We start from the raw sequence: 15,972 nt of genomic DNA, 5'->3' as shown, positions 1-15,972 counted from the left end.
AGGAAGGGGCTGTGGAGTGTGGCTGTCCTCATAACCTCTAGGGACCTGTGCCGTGACTTTCCTTGTGGAGATATGAACAAATATGTACTCATCTGATAAGACACTGACAAGAGACAAACAATGACTCCACTCAAGTCTAAATAGGTTAACCAGTGAGTTTAACAAGAATCACCTACAGGAGCATGGCGAGTTTTCTGGTTTCTATACCACAGAAGAAAAGTGCCTTCCCTAGAAAATTTAAATCCATGTATAAATCATGAGAAAGGGCAGAGCCTTCTGTGTATCCTGTGGTACCGCCTGTATGTTGTCATGGGTCTGTCATGTGCAATCCCACATGCTTCCTGAGTGATTCCTCTCTTCCAAGGGGAAAATGTTATGAACCAATCTTGGTATTGTCTCTTGTGGATAATCACAGCTCTTCTGATTTCAAGACAGCAACAACCACACTATGCTCAGAGGGCAGCCTCCTGTGCTCTGACCCAGCATCCAGGTTCTTCTACAAATTCAGTAAGTTTTGAAGTGTTTCACATTGCTAATGAAATATGAAAAGAAAAGCAGGAAACATTGAAATTGCTTGAAAGGTGTCCTACACATCCAAATGTCACTCCCATCTGAGGGGTACAAGGGAACACCTGCTTTGCAAAATCCCAAATCCATTAGAAGAATGACAGAGATCTTCAAACAGCAAAACCATTCCTGAAAACCATGAAATCTATGATTGGTGACTGTTGAGCACTAATGATCTTGCCAATGATTGCTGATACCATGGACTCTTGAACATTTTCAATGGTATACACAAAGTTGAATTGTATACCTACAATGTGTAGCAATCTATGCTGAGAATTTAAAATAAAATGATGTTGACCATGATTTTTGTCTTAAAGGGTTTAAAAGGCAAAAAGATAAATAATAATGGTGAACAATAACATAAAAATAAATTCCAAACAATGGTGACTGCAGCCATTGAGAGCAGGTTGGGAATGATAGAATTGTGTTTTAAATTTTCCTTTTTTTCCCTGTGATTGATAACTTTTCCAAGTCTGACCACAGTGTCCTAACATGCCATTTAGCACATGAAAGCTGTTCCTATAGGAGCCATTAATTGATGTTAATTGAAGAAGCTTTACTCTTGCCCTCAAGCAAAGAGAGTCAATTTTGATTGAAATGTTTGCTCTGGAAAGTGATTGAAGTTGCATATTAAATCAGAGGTCTATTCATTCTAAGGAATGTAGTAATATCTTAACAGTGAAACCAACTAACAATCACAATACATGTGATTGTTGCAGAAATTCTACAAGGTGATCAGAAGTTATCACTTTCTTTTCAGTAGAGGAGGACCTGAAGCTTAGATTAGGATTGAAGACATGAGTCCAAGGTGCTAGGAGTCTGACCAGCTCCAGTTTTGTGTTTCTTTACTGCATCTAAAATACCAAGACTCAAAAATGTATTTACTGAAAAAATGAATGCTTGTGGCCTGTGGATCATGACCTAGACAAGACCAGTTTTATAGATCCTTGTAAACTTGATACAGCTTGTTTGGGGGCAGTCCTAATTCCTGTTGTCCAGCTTGCTTGCTTTCTAGCTCTTGTTCTTCCTCTGTAATAATTCTCCAGCCCCAACTGTCACCTCCTTCCAAGCAGAGGGCTTTTTTATTGCTCCATCTTTCTTGCAGAGACAAAGCAGAAATGAGATACACAGCATGGAGTTGCTAGTTTCTTGGCCCACAGTTTCTCTGTCCAGGATTGAAATTAGGTTAAAGTTATTTAACTGATAAATTCTATGTATTCCATACTATTTCCTGAATACAGTCTACTCTCAGAAACCAATGAAACACACAAAGCTGGAGTTGATCTGTCATTCGCCAAACTTTGGGTGTGTGTGTGTGTGTGTGTGTGTGTGTGTGTGTGTGTGTGTGTGTGTGAATTTATTGGAATGACTTACTGGCTGCAGTCCAATGAATCCTATAATGGCTATTTATGAATGAAAATTCCAATAAGCTAGCAGTTGCTAATTCCCACAATCTACAAGGCTGGGCATCTTAGCTGGTATTCTGTATATGCTGGAATCCTGTAAAAGTAATCTCCAATGCTAGTGCTGGCATGATAAAGACAAGCAGACAAAGAAGAAGAATCTTCCCTTCTTCTATGGTCTTTATATAAGCTTCCAGCAGGAGTAGCCATATCAAAGTTTTATCATCCCACCTCAAGATCCAGATCAAAAGCCTATGTGTTCCTGCCTCAAGATCTGGATCATAGATGTACCCTCCATTTCTGGATTGTAGTTCAATCCAGATGTAGCGAAGTTCACAACCAAGAATAGCCATCACACCTAGGTACATCAAAATTACAACACATTACACATGTGATGTATTACATTGTCATCCCATTGAATGCAAGAGATTGTAGGGATTTACCTTCATTCTGAGCACCAGACATGATGATACTGGGATCATTCCATCGGACTTTGAGTGGATTGACAAATAAGAGGATGGATGAAATGAGGTGTGATAATATTAGAATGTTAGAAATATTCAACTCCCCAAATTTCTTCTTAACATCTAAATAACAGTAATATTACATTTATTTTAGGAAATTCATACCGGTTCTTACTCCTAGAAAGGGGCATTATGAAAACAACTCTTCAACAAACAAACTGCACATTTATGGGGTTGATTTTGCCCAGAGACATGTATTTCAGAATTAAAAGAGCAAATACAAAACTCAGTTCTTGCCCTAATGACTCTCAATTGTGCCTGTAAGTACAAAAGATAATTGTTACAATGATGATATACCTGGCATTTAACACCCCCCCCAACCCAGTATAAAGTAAATTAGTCACACATACAAAGTTAATGTTTTGTAGATCAAGGACCAAGCTAAGGTATAAACAATTGAAAGAAAATGGTGAGCTTAGAAGACAGAGTAGAGGAGAAAGTGGTATGACACTCTTTTCATACCCCTTCACATTTTTTCTGTGACATGGGTTCTCTAGTTACAGTTCCCATCAACTAAAGCAAATATTAAGACCACTTATAAGCAAAGTGTCAGGAGTTCAGTTCCCAAATTCACCTAATTGGACTGGATTTGTTACCCATTAGATGGCTGGTGTGTCATTTTGCCCTATCTAGGTCAGAATAGTGAGTGGGTGGTGGGGGAATTTTTTTCTGTATGCTACAAATGTGTTGCTCTGATTGGTTGTTAAATAAAGCTGTTTGGCCTATGGCAAGGCAGCTTAGAGGCAGAGAAATTCAAAGAGAGAGACAGGAAGAAGGTGGGAGGAGATGCTAGCAAGCCGCCCAAGAAGCAACATGTAATGGGATGCAGGTAAAGCCATGGAACATGTGGCAATAAATAGATTAATAGTTATGGGCTAATTTAAGATATAAGAGCTAGCTAGCAAAAGGCTTGAGCCATGGTCATGAGTTATAATTAATATAAGCATCTGTGTGTTTAATTGCGGGATGCAAGTGGAAGAAATTTGTGCTGACCGCTGGCATGCAGGGACACAGGAAAACTTTCAGCTATAAATGGGTGGGCAAGAAGTTCTTTTCATTCTAACTTTCTGCATCTTTGCTAATTAGAAAGCCTCAGAGAGCTCCAAGCTGCAGCAGGCACACCCTCTAGTGTTGCAGTTCTCTTACAAGCTTTGGGTTTTGGAATTAAATTCTATGGTAGAAAAAAAAGTTGATTTGAGGACTGGGAAGAGGACTAGAAACTCAGGATTCCTAGCCCATACCCTCTCTCATCTTTAACCCCTTTCAGCGACATGTGTTCCACCTAATTTTATGTCTTCCTTTTGGTAATAACCCACTGTCTTTAACTAAGAATTTCTTTCCAGAGTGTGCCTAGGAGGTTACTTACCGGAACAACATCAATGACACCATGGAAGAAAATGATGCTTCCTACCACTTGAACTGCTCACTGTCATTGGTCTCTCAAAGAGGGAAGAAATCTCATCCATGATGGAATGTTGCTGAATCCACTAATATGTGGATCTCATGTAGATTAACTATAGCTGCAGAGGGATCATGAATGCATTATATCTTGTCTTGAAGGCAGTTCCATTTTGCTTATATCTCCCTGTGACCTTGCTCTTACATTCTTCCCATCCCCTCTTTTAGCAATGTTCTCTGAACTTTGGAAGGGTTGACTTAGATGTTCCATTTATTGCCAAGAACCCCAACATAAATTATACTGATTTCTTTATTAGAACCCCAAAACAATTTATACATATTTCTTTATTAAATGCTTCCTACTGCAGTAAGAAGGATCCTTAGTGAAGACTGGGTACAGCACTAATCTTTGGATGTAGACATTCAGATTTAGAAGGTGGTTCGATAACATGGTCATATAGCAAAATAAAGGATGTAATTTTCCCCAGAGGAAGTATGATCTCTCCAGCCAGGTCTTTTGACCGGGTTTACTGGGCCAGACCTGAGTTCCTGTGGAGAAGGCCCCAAATTTAATTAGAAAGCAATTGGTTACAGCCATAATAGTCATCCCACTGTTTCACTAGAGGGTACATCTTGCCTGGCAGGCCATTATTGTAGCTCACTAGATTCACAGCTGGATCAGACTGTTGATTGAATTTTCTCCCTCACCAGCCTGTACAGCATCTCAGAGTGCTACAAAAGCTAGCAAATAGGGAAGATGCTTCCAGCTTCACTCTAACTCGCTCTTTCCATGTCCTACAACCAAAGTGTGCAGTGCCTCCAGCAATAGAGCATTACCATCCAGTTCTGATGGGCATCCAAGAGTGGGGGCAACAGCCTGTACTAAGGAACAGCAAACAATTAGGATAGACTCTTATAACAGTATGAAGTTATGTCTTCTAGGGAGTTTGGAAACCATCAACTGATAAAGGTACGAAAATAATAAAAGCCTCAGATGAGTGAGAACAAAAAAACAAAAATGAAATCCTCAGTTGCATAGTGAGCTTCCAGCAGCTATGGCATCCAGGTAAAAGTAGTGTGCATATTTTCCACTAAAATGTTTACATTTTAGATATGTTTTTTTTTATCAGATCAAGTATGCCGTTCACTGTTCAACTTTTAAAGAATTATATTAATGTAAAATAAAATTATTTAATGCAAATATCCTCCACATATAGAATTTTTTCTTGACCATTAACTTGATTTTTCTAAAAATAAAAAAAGTAATCAAAACGTATGTTTTAACATCTGTGAAGAATTTTTAATAATTGGTAGAATTTATTTATATATATGACTACTTAGGGTTTCTGCTTCTTCTTGGTTCTATTTACATACATTAATTTTTTTCCTACAAATTTTACTTGCTTATATCCCAATTTTATGCCATATACTTATATTTTATCTTTTAAATATCCACTGCAGTTTTAATTCTGAAGTATTTTTATTTGCTTATTTTCTGTTTTGTCTTATGCAATATCTTTGAATATTTTGTTAGTTGTATGAGAATAAACTTTTGTGTTTTTAAAAATGTTTCTTATTTTTATTTGTAAATTTTTGATTTTTCTGTGTACTTTTATTTCCTTGCTTACAAAATTGTCATTGATTATTGTTCTATCTTTGACTATAGCTCTTAAATGGGTAAATTTTTTGCTTTTCTTAGGCTAAATACAATAATTTTATAATAAATGTCTACTCCATAAAGTCTTAAAGTAAACCTTGCAAGTTATTTATTATATGTATCCTTTTAAAAGATTTTAGCAACTTATTTTTTCTTTCTTTTTAGACTGATTTATTTATTTTGTATACAGTGTTCTGCCTGCATGTATCCCTGCAGGCCAGAAGAGAGCTCCAGTTCTCATTACAGATGGTTGTGAGCCACCATGTGGTTGCTGGGAATTGAACCCAGGACCTCTGGAAGAACAGTCAGTGCTCTTAACTGCTGATCCTTCTCTCCAGCCCCAACTTACTTTTCTTATGATCTGTTATTTAAACTTGAAATGATTTCAAACATTTTAAACTCAAAAATATATAAAATTTCTAATTACAGTTTTGCAAGTGTTTCTTCATTGTATTATGGAATGAAACAATAGATCTACATATGAGTATATTTTTGATGTTTAATGAAACAATCATATCCTTTTGCTATATTCATAACTATTCAATACATATGCAAAAATATAGAATGCTCACACATATGCTTGCATTTACATGCAATATATTTGGTGGAAGTTAATTGTGTTGCTTTAATTTTTATCTTTAATTTCGGGGTTTTCAGGGCCTCACTGATGTTGTAGTTCTGACAAAGTTGTTGAAATGTTCTACTGGGGATGCTGGATTTAATTGACTAGCCCGGAGGGCCACCACTGTTACATGCTAGAAGCATGCATCATTTACCATACCACTTTTTCTTCTGCTAAGCATGAAAGACAGGGCATTTTTCCTTCTGTTGTTTTCCTCATGCCTCCTCCAAGGCTGTACCAGCCATCAAATGATCTGCCTCTGTGCAACACCTGTGGATGCAAAACCCAACTTCCTCCTCTTCAATACTGAGCCACAGAAATTCTAGATCCACTGTCACAAGCCCTTAACATAACCACTGGGGATATTTGTTAGGTCTTCACTGCAGATATTTGTTAGGTCATATATTTGCTTCTCAAGACTTTACTTGTTCCTTAAGCTAAGTTCTACTACCTGATACCATGAAATGCATTAGCTAGAACAAGACAGACATTTTATACAAATTTGGGGAAAAATTATTTTTTGGAAATCATCAAGCTTTTGGAAATACATATAGTTGAATAAATGGGGTCCATATAGCACAAGGGGAGGGATCCTTTTAGTAATATAATAAAGTTTATAGAATCACAAGATGTTTCAAAATAATAATCATTAGCACAAGAATATTAAATTGCTTACCAATGCCAACCACTATACAGTGATTTCCCCTAGCCCTCAAAATATCTCTGGGAAGTCACCAACAATAGCTTTATTTTGCTGATGGAGAAATTGGTGTGTTATATTATTCATCAAAAAGTTATAATATTGATGCCTTATGATTTATTATTAAAGAATAAGTCAGCCTTCTTAAGAAAACAAACTCCAGTCGAATCCTTATTGTGTTTATTTTTGTGACCACCTTTTAAAGTTTCCTCTTTTCTAAATTTTATACACACACACACACACACAAACACATATATAAAATGAATTTTAGTAATTTTGCCCTCATTATTCTCTCTTGCCTCCCCTCATTTTTTCCACTAAAAACCTATGCTTCCCCAAGAAGTCTCTCTCCTACTTTCTTATCTTTTTCAGTGTTTGACACACTAAATTCAATTAAGGTGACATACTGAGACTCTTTGGTGGGTTATTTACTGAATCATTGACTATCTCCTGTAATCTTAGTGAAACTACAGGTAATGTTGGTAGATGTGGTTGCTACTATAAGAATTCGATGTTAAAGGTGATACCACCATATGACAGAGCCTTAGCCAAAGAGAGCAGCAATGTGGCAGAATAAGCATGTAAAGAGTTGGGAGGGATTTGGAATACTTGTTTTTGACAGAACTGTGCGCTGGGCTTTGGACTCACGTCCTCTGCCTCAGAGTCTTGTTCTCTGTATTCTTCAGTGTCTGGCCAAAGAGTCTAACTTTACAAAGGAACTGATGTAACTGTCACTTCAGTAAAAATTACTGTAAGAACAATCTGTGAGATTCTCCTGAGTAAGACATTATTTTAAATATATTCGGCAAAATCCTTATGTTAATTTCTTGGTTTTTGCTGTAACTCATACTTGCGCTCTAAAACTACTTTGCTCAGAAAATTTCTTATTTATGGTCCATTAAAATGATTCTGTTGGACCGGACAATGGTGGTACATGCCTTTAATCCCAGCACTTGGGAAGGAGAGGCAGGTAGGGATCTTTCAGGTTCCTGGCTAAGAACACATTGCTGGTGAGCTCATAAGCCTTATCATTTTCCTAAATGAGTGTAATACCAAACTCTTTTCTAAATATGTATCTCTCTACTCATAGACTAATGTAGTTCCTAGTTCTCATATGTGAAGCATCTTTGTGAAACAGACTCACAACAGGGCAAAGTGGAGACAGTAAGTATCTGTGAAGTGCTCAGATATAAATAGGATATTATTCCCCATAGGTATGAGGGATCATTACAGAGGAAGAGGCAGAAAGATTGCAAGAGCCAGAGGTCAGGAAGCATGACATGAAACTATATCTTCTGGACATGACAGGACCTCTGCACTTAAAAACTCACAGCCATAGCTGCCTGAACCAGACCTGCAAAAGTTCAAACCGGTCAATATTCTACCATAGATTGGGGTGTAATATACAAAGGCCAACCACAAGCTGGGGTGCTACCGAGAGTTGATGGATGCTAGGGAGAGCAGAATAAGCTTTCTTTAGGGGTATAATTCCTGGCTTACAAACCATCCTCCAGTGGATGGTCCACACCAATGAGTATATGGAATTCAAAGTGGACTTTGGAGGTTATAAAAATATTTTAAAAGGATTTGAAGTTTGGAGGATAATGTTATGTGGGGTGAATATTATGGAAATATATGATATACATGCATTAAATTCTCAAAGAATAAGTTAAAATATTATATAACTACACAAAAAAGTTTACTATTTGGGAAGAATGAGAAGACATTTCAAGAGAAATGTACCTTGAACTACTGAAATCCTGACTATTTCTTCAAAACTCCAGAAGGACATGCCAACTTTGGTACCTTGAATACAAAAAGATAAATGGAACTTTTTTTTTTTAATGTTTCACAAATATCAATCAATCTAATTTAAGATCAATATAAGTCCTTGAGAAAACTATAGTAGGGTGTAGAAAAGACATAGAGAGACATGTAAACATAATAGAACACTGGTTACAGCTGGTCTATGAGTAAGGCAGTGTGACACATAGATGGATAAGGCTCACACTGCAATGGACTTTTAAGTATGGAAGGTATAGGATGCCTTCTTAGAGCCAATACTACCTCATTTGAGCTCCCAAACTGGGAAATGGAGGGAGTAACTTTGCAGAAGCAGAGCTGAATATTGGAGGAGGAAATGTCAAAAAAAATGGTCCTATCAATCTAAGGAAACTGAGGGCATTCAATATGGCTGAGATTTGAGGGGAAGAGGATTGCACTCCAGACTAAGAGAAAGTAACAGAAGGAAAAGAAAAGTGAAAAGCATTAGACATTTTCTCTCCTAAGAAGACAACCCAACACTTGCATGGTATAGCATTTGAACGTCATGTCTCCAAGACTTCACTTTCTTGGCATTTCCCCAGACTCCCCTATTAACATATAAAATCGAGTTGGAAACTGAATAAATCACAGGTACCTTTATGCACAGAAAACTTGGTGTCTTTTAAAACAGCCAAGGAATATTGCTGGAAAGCTGTCAAAGGAAACTTCACCCAGAGCACAGCTTTGCTGCAGGGGCATCTCTTCAATGATGATCCTGTCGCCTTCTCCCCAGGAGGAATTGTGCTCCTGCCTCAGTGCCAAGACCTTGAAGCAGGGGCTTCCAGGCTGGCTGGAAGCAACCAGGTGAGAAAAAGATGTCAGTAGACATCTTCCAATTTTCACAGGCTGAAGTATGATTCCAAAGATTTCTACAAAGCATCCAGCAATGGCCTTCTGAGATTTACTCATCACTAGTCTTCAATCCTCTCAAATGTCTAAAATGATAATCATATTCCTCTTCCCTTGAGTTGTGAGGATTGCAATGTGTTTGCTTCCCCATAAATCAATCCTCCCTGACACATGAGCAATGCCTATGGAGCAGACAGAGTCACAAACGTATTGCAAATTTAGGATAAGCTTGGCACATTCTTATATTCATACACCTTCAGAAAGAATTATCTAAGCGGATAGGCAAGAAGTGTGTCAAATTTAAACTCAGAGTCATGGGTTCTGGATATCGAAGAGAGGCCACTGTTCTGTTCCCTTAGAGAAAAGTCTAATTCCATCCATATGTATCTATCTATCCATATATTACATACATGGGATTTGTTAGAGGAGCTTGCAGGCTGTGGTCTTGGTAGCTCAACAACAGCTGCCTTACCAGGTAAAGGTCAAAGATCAGTCAACAGAACTGGATGGATGTCTCTGCAGTCCCATCTGGTGCTAGAGTCCCAGGTAAGTTCTAGAGAGCTTCCTATCTTCTGTCTACATTAGAATCCCAAAGAAATGGGGGCTAACATCAGCAAAGGAATGCCCCCACAGCAGGATAGGTGAACCTGCCATAGAGAGTGAGGCAGAAAACAAGCTTCCTTCTTTATGTAATTTTTATAAGCTGCCACTAGATTTGGGATGGGGCTTCCCACCCTAAATAATCCATAAAGTAAATCTCTCACAGAGGTGCTCAGCTGCTTGGGGCTTAGCTGATGTCAGATGTAGTCAGGTTGACAACCAAGATTAGCTGTAACAGCCCTCTATCTATCCATCTGTACCTCTTAACCTTAGAGATTTGACAGGCAACCCATAGGATACCTTTACAATTAGCCCAACCTTTTCAGTGTTCAATATATTCCTGGCTTTATGTGTTTTCTGGCTTTCCAAATAGCTTGTTTATGGAATTCTGCGCCTAAATACCGACTATCTTTTTTTAATGAAAATAAAGAAAACTTAGCAGAATTTAGATAAGTAACTGAAGGGGGAAAAGTCTTAAAATATGCTCAGTGGCTGGTTTTCAGGTGTCCTTAGACAGTACCCAGTTGTATCCCATGGACTGTTTTCATTGCCCTTTCTGTCTTCTTTCTCTCTCTCTCTCTCTCTCTCTCTCTCTCTCTCTCTCTCTCTCTCTCTCTCTCTCTCTCTCTCTCTCCCTCTCTCTCTCTCTCTCTCTCTCTCTCTCTCTCTCTCTCTCTCTCTCTCTCTCCTTCCTTGTCCTTTATTTTTCTAACCTTGTCTCCTCCTTCCTTCCTTTCTCTTTCCTTCTCTCTTTTTCTCCCTGCCTCCCCCTTCCTTTCTTTCTCCTTCCCATTTTCCTTCTCTTTTCCTCTTCTTCCTTCCCTACTTCCCTTACTCTGTTTCTAGAATAATCAGATAAAAATGCCCAATACATTCTCTTATGTGCAATTCTGACTTTAGACTTATATGTTCAGGATGTTAAGAGAGAAAAGTGTTTTTAAAAGATCAGCGTTTATAACATGTGTATTCACAAATACAAAAAAATGTATTTATAGAATTCATAATATCTTGCTTTTCCAACATTACTGTCCCAATCTCTTTTTGCCACATAAAACACATACTTTTGGCTATTGATTGATGACATGAACTGGGAAATTGCTAATAGCTTCCTTTATTATGTGCCCATGTAGATACTGAAATGCTTAAGCATATCCACATGTTTTCACTGAGTGTAACCTCAGACCAGCCATCCTCCTAGGATGAGGCCAATTGGCATCCAGGGTTTTCCAAGGGTTGCCAAAGAAGAGGTCCTTCCTCAGATGTTGAGTTTGACCCAGCAAACTCAATCTAAGTTTGAAAAGACTCTAGTATTCCTAGTGGGAATTTTAGGGGGGAAAGGGCATATGGATTATACTGGCAAGCCAAATATGTGGAGAAACTTGTATTCAGTAACTCCCAAACTTGATCTAACACTGAGAGTAAGTAGAAGAACCACATGGATCATTGCAATAAGGTTACTAAGGAAGAAGTAGTTTGGTGATTCCCCAGGGAGTGAGTTTGCACAAACCCCTGGGGCATGAGAATCATGCAGTAGGCTACCAGGTAAGAGCTGGAAATGGTACCCCAACAAGGATGCTTTTTCTTTAAATTAGATGTCTCCAGCCTTGCTGCTGAGGTCCCGCTAAGTACCTTCTCTGTTGTAATATTAGGCTTCATTTCTACACAGTGCTTGATGTTCTGCTGTAGCTTTAACTCTGATACCCCGCAAATCCTGAGTCATTTTAGCAGGGAATAATAAATGTAGTACTGAATACATGTAGAAAGGTATGACTGTCTCCACCATATGGTACTGAAAAGTCCTTTGAGAATATATTTGAAACACATCTTGAAGGTCAACTCATCGCTTAACTTTTCTTCACATTTTTCTTTCCATGTGCGTTATATGGGTTTTAGTTTAGAAATCACCATCTGTAATTTATTCTTGACTTCATCCCATTTTTGCTGGAAATACAGATTGAGAGATTATTTTAAGAAAAAGATATACTCCTTTTATTCTCTCTTACCTCCCTCAATTTAATGGATTGATTAAAAACTCCCTAGTCTAGAAATAATTTAAAAATAATTGCCTGGGTTTAGTCAACATTTTAAATATTTGTCAATGAATTCGTTAATGAGTCATAATGTAATATTTTTAAAGAAACAAATATGGAAAGGAAAGAAAAGATGAACTAAATCTCACCCACATGTAGGGTGAATACTATTTGAGGAAATGTGTACTTGTGTGTATGTGTGTGCTTGTGTGTGTATACACTTACTTGAGGGTTTGAGTTTGTGACATAAAATTTACTATGGTTCATCACTTAGAAATATCACTTTCCTCAGCTGCTGACAATATTGTTGTTTTGCTTTTTGCTATTCTTCATCTCTTGGTATAACACTTTCTTGCTTCTTTTGATTATTTGTTCCATTATTTTTATTTCATAGTCTTAAAGCTGTTTCCCCTCTTTGGTCACATAGAGAGTCACCTACTTTACAGTTTAAAAAAAAATTCAGTACCAAATGATCAGCCCCAGAATCACAATTACAGGTAACATTATACCGATTAAAGGTTATATTTTGTAATATATATGTGTATACATATAAATACATACATGCATGCAGTACAATTAACAAAAGAAGAGGCCATGAATTTGAAGGACCACATTAAGAGGACTATGGGAAGATTTAGAGGGAGGAAGGGCAATGGGGAAATTATGTAAATATATTGTAATTTTAAAATTAAATGAATTTTTTGTTGTTGTTGGGTTTTTTTGTTGTTGTTGTTGCTTTTTTTTTTTTTGAGACAGGGTTTCTCTGTGTAGTTTCGGTACCTGTCCTGGATCTCACTCTGTAGAGCAGGCTGGTGTTGAACTCACAGAGATCACCTGGCTCTGCCTCCCAAGTGCTGGGATTAAAGGTGTGTGCCACCACTGCCTGGCAGGAAATATTTTTAAAAAAATAAAAGAACATCTTCAGGGAAGACCTCCTGACCTTAAGATGAGAAGAGTTCTTCCCTCCACATGGTAACCAACACCCACTGTGTTTGCTCTTCCATCAGGGTTTTTACTTATCCATCAATATCATAAACTCTTATGACTTTGTAATCATATTGTGGCAGCTCTTATCCATCTAGTGTTAACAGAAAACACAGACTTTACCTTAATGTATGAGAAATAAGAATGTATTCTTGGCTTGGTGAGCAGCATATATATAGTGATTTAGAAACACTGGTAAGTATGGAATGGTCTCTTCCCTTTTATTAGACAGTCACTTCTAGCAGAGTACTTTCTTGTTCTGTTTTGAGGCTTTTCCTTTTTGTTTATTCTCCTGCCCACTCATTCGGTCTCTAAGTTCTTCTAAGAAATCAATGTCACAATGCCACTTATCTTTGTTTCCTTTAGACTTACTCTTAATATTTACTATAAAAGTTCTTTAACTCAGGAGTCTATGCAAATATCTGTGCATCCATTCGGAGAATGTTTTATTATTCATCATTTAAAGTAGAGCTGACAATACTACCATAACAAAACTATGCAGAATTAATATTTTAAAAGATGTCATTCATCTAAAAAATAAAGACATCAACTTGATTTCCTTTTACATAAGAACTCAGGTGATGATTTGAAAATGGCAGTATGTCTTCTCCAGGGACCCAAGAGGATTCTAGCATCTCTAACATGTGGTCTCCAAAGGTTGTTCTCATGTGTACTCACAGTATTCCCTATCACACTCAAAGGGAAAGCAGAAAGGTCAGAGAAAAGTCATGTGACAAAAAGGAGGCAGAAGTTGTCCTTATGTGTCTGCTCATGTATCCTTGGTAATATTTTCACCAAATGAACAAAGCAACTTAAAACTGAGCAGAGGGATCCAAACCTTAGGAGAGATGTCACATTATGGCTTCACCTCTTGCTGTGAAAAAGGGCAGAACAGATTTATTGTTAACAGAAATTTGTAAGTCTCCAGACACATCTACATGAGAAAGAAGACACATGGTGCCAAAAGTGAAAACATGTTACTGAATATTCAAATGTAACTGGAGAAGACTATGTGTTTAGAAATAGCTATGATACACATAAAAAGCATATGAGTGGTGTCTGTGAACCATAAGAATTGCAGAAATTAAGAGAAAAGTCTCCAGTGGCATCACGGAAAACTCTTAGAACCTTGACAAGAAGTTATCTGCCCTTTGAAGGATGAACAGAGTTTTGGCAGGTGAAAGTAAAAGAGGAATTTATGTCTTGCCTCAAGGATTCTGCTGCTCAATCATTCTTTTTCCCAAACATAAGTTTCCTACCTTGTGCAAAACCTTAGACCATATGTATCAAGAACCTGTCTGTCCCTATCTGTCTATCTATCTATCTATCTATCTATCTATCTATCTATCTATCTATCTATCTATCATCTATCTTTCTATCTACCTGTCACCTATCATCTATCTATCCATTCACCCACCATCTATATATTTATCATCTATTTGTATATTAACTATCTGTCTATCATCTATCTATCTATCTATCTATCTATCTATCTATTTATCTATCTATCATCATTATAGAAAAGATTGCTAATTCATCACAGATGCCCATTGTCCCATATTTTAGCATTTGTGGAAAACATACCAATTTTCATGGAATAACATACTTAAAAACACTGTGTGGGGAGTGCATAGTCATTTTATTAGTATCATAGGAAAATAAAGAATCATCAATTAGATCTGGAATCATTTACCAAGAAGGAGGAAATTCTTAGATGTGAGTAATTTGAACAAGTGAGTGGCTTTTGGACCCATGAATATTAGATAATTAGATCTGAAGTAAATCTGAAAGGGTCAGAGAGAACATGCTCTTTATTAGGGCCAAGTTAGGTACAAGGTCAGTATCTTACAGTGCCTCCCTTTATGACTAGAGAAAGCTCAGTTGGTTGAGTGCTATTCACAACAACCTATAACACAATATGCAGAGTGTTAGATATTTGAAACCTTGTATAAATAGTGAATACAAGTGATGGTCACATTGTCTACAGCTACTAGAGAAAAAAGAAATTCCTTTTTGCCTACTAGTTTAATCAATATATGCTTTTGCCTGCAATATGAGTCCTCATTTTAATTCCCAATGAATTTTGAAAATAGATGTGACAAATTATCTACACAGGTCTGTCTTTCCAGAGGTTGAAAGCATTGCTTGGATCACCAGGGTATCTTATGTTCACTGTTTGGTCATTGTTTCTTCTTCAACAAATTCTCTACATTCAATCTTTTGGTTTTCTCTTATTGTTTCCACTTTTTTGTCTTTTCTTTTTTCTTTGAAAAAACAGTTCACATTTCACCCCATTGCTTCAGCTGCTTGGAAGTCACTTTATTGAGGAGGCTGGCCTTGAATTTGTCATTATCATCCTGCTTTCTGAGTGCTGGAATTATGTTGTATCATCACATTCAGCTCCATTATAGGTGTTGCATGAGCATAGTAGTTTCTAGTCTTCACCAATTTTAGTAATGGCTATAGTACTCGATAATAGATCACTTGATTTCTTGATATTATAAAAATACATGCATATTACATTACATACTGATAATAACTATTCCAAATTCATATGTATTTGCAACTGAATTTTGGGAACCCCAAGTAACACTTCGGGTTAGGGTAGGCACAAATGCTCTTCTTCACTCATGTACTTTCCTAGAGACTTTCCGATCTAAGCTCCCTGTCAAAGCACTTCAGATTGTAGCAGAAATCTTAAAAGTTCTTATTAATAAAACAAACCTGGAGCCAAGTATTGGGGTGAAGCTGGAAGATCAGAGAACCAGAACAAGCCACAGCTAATCTCACCCAGCCAACTTCTCAGCTGGTCTT

The sequence above is a fragment of the Peromyscus leucopus genome, chromosome 19 (assembly GCF_004664715.2).
Source record: "Peromyscus leucopus breed LL Stock chromosome 19, UCI_PerLeu_2.1, whole genome shotgun sequence".
NCBI classification, from domain to species: domain Eukaryota; kingdom Metazoa; phylum Chordata; class Mammalia; order Rodentia; family Cricetidae; genus Peromyscus; species Peromyscus leucopus.
Note: the sequence above shows the minus strand (reverse complement) of the source record.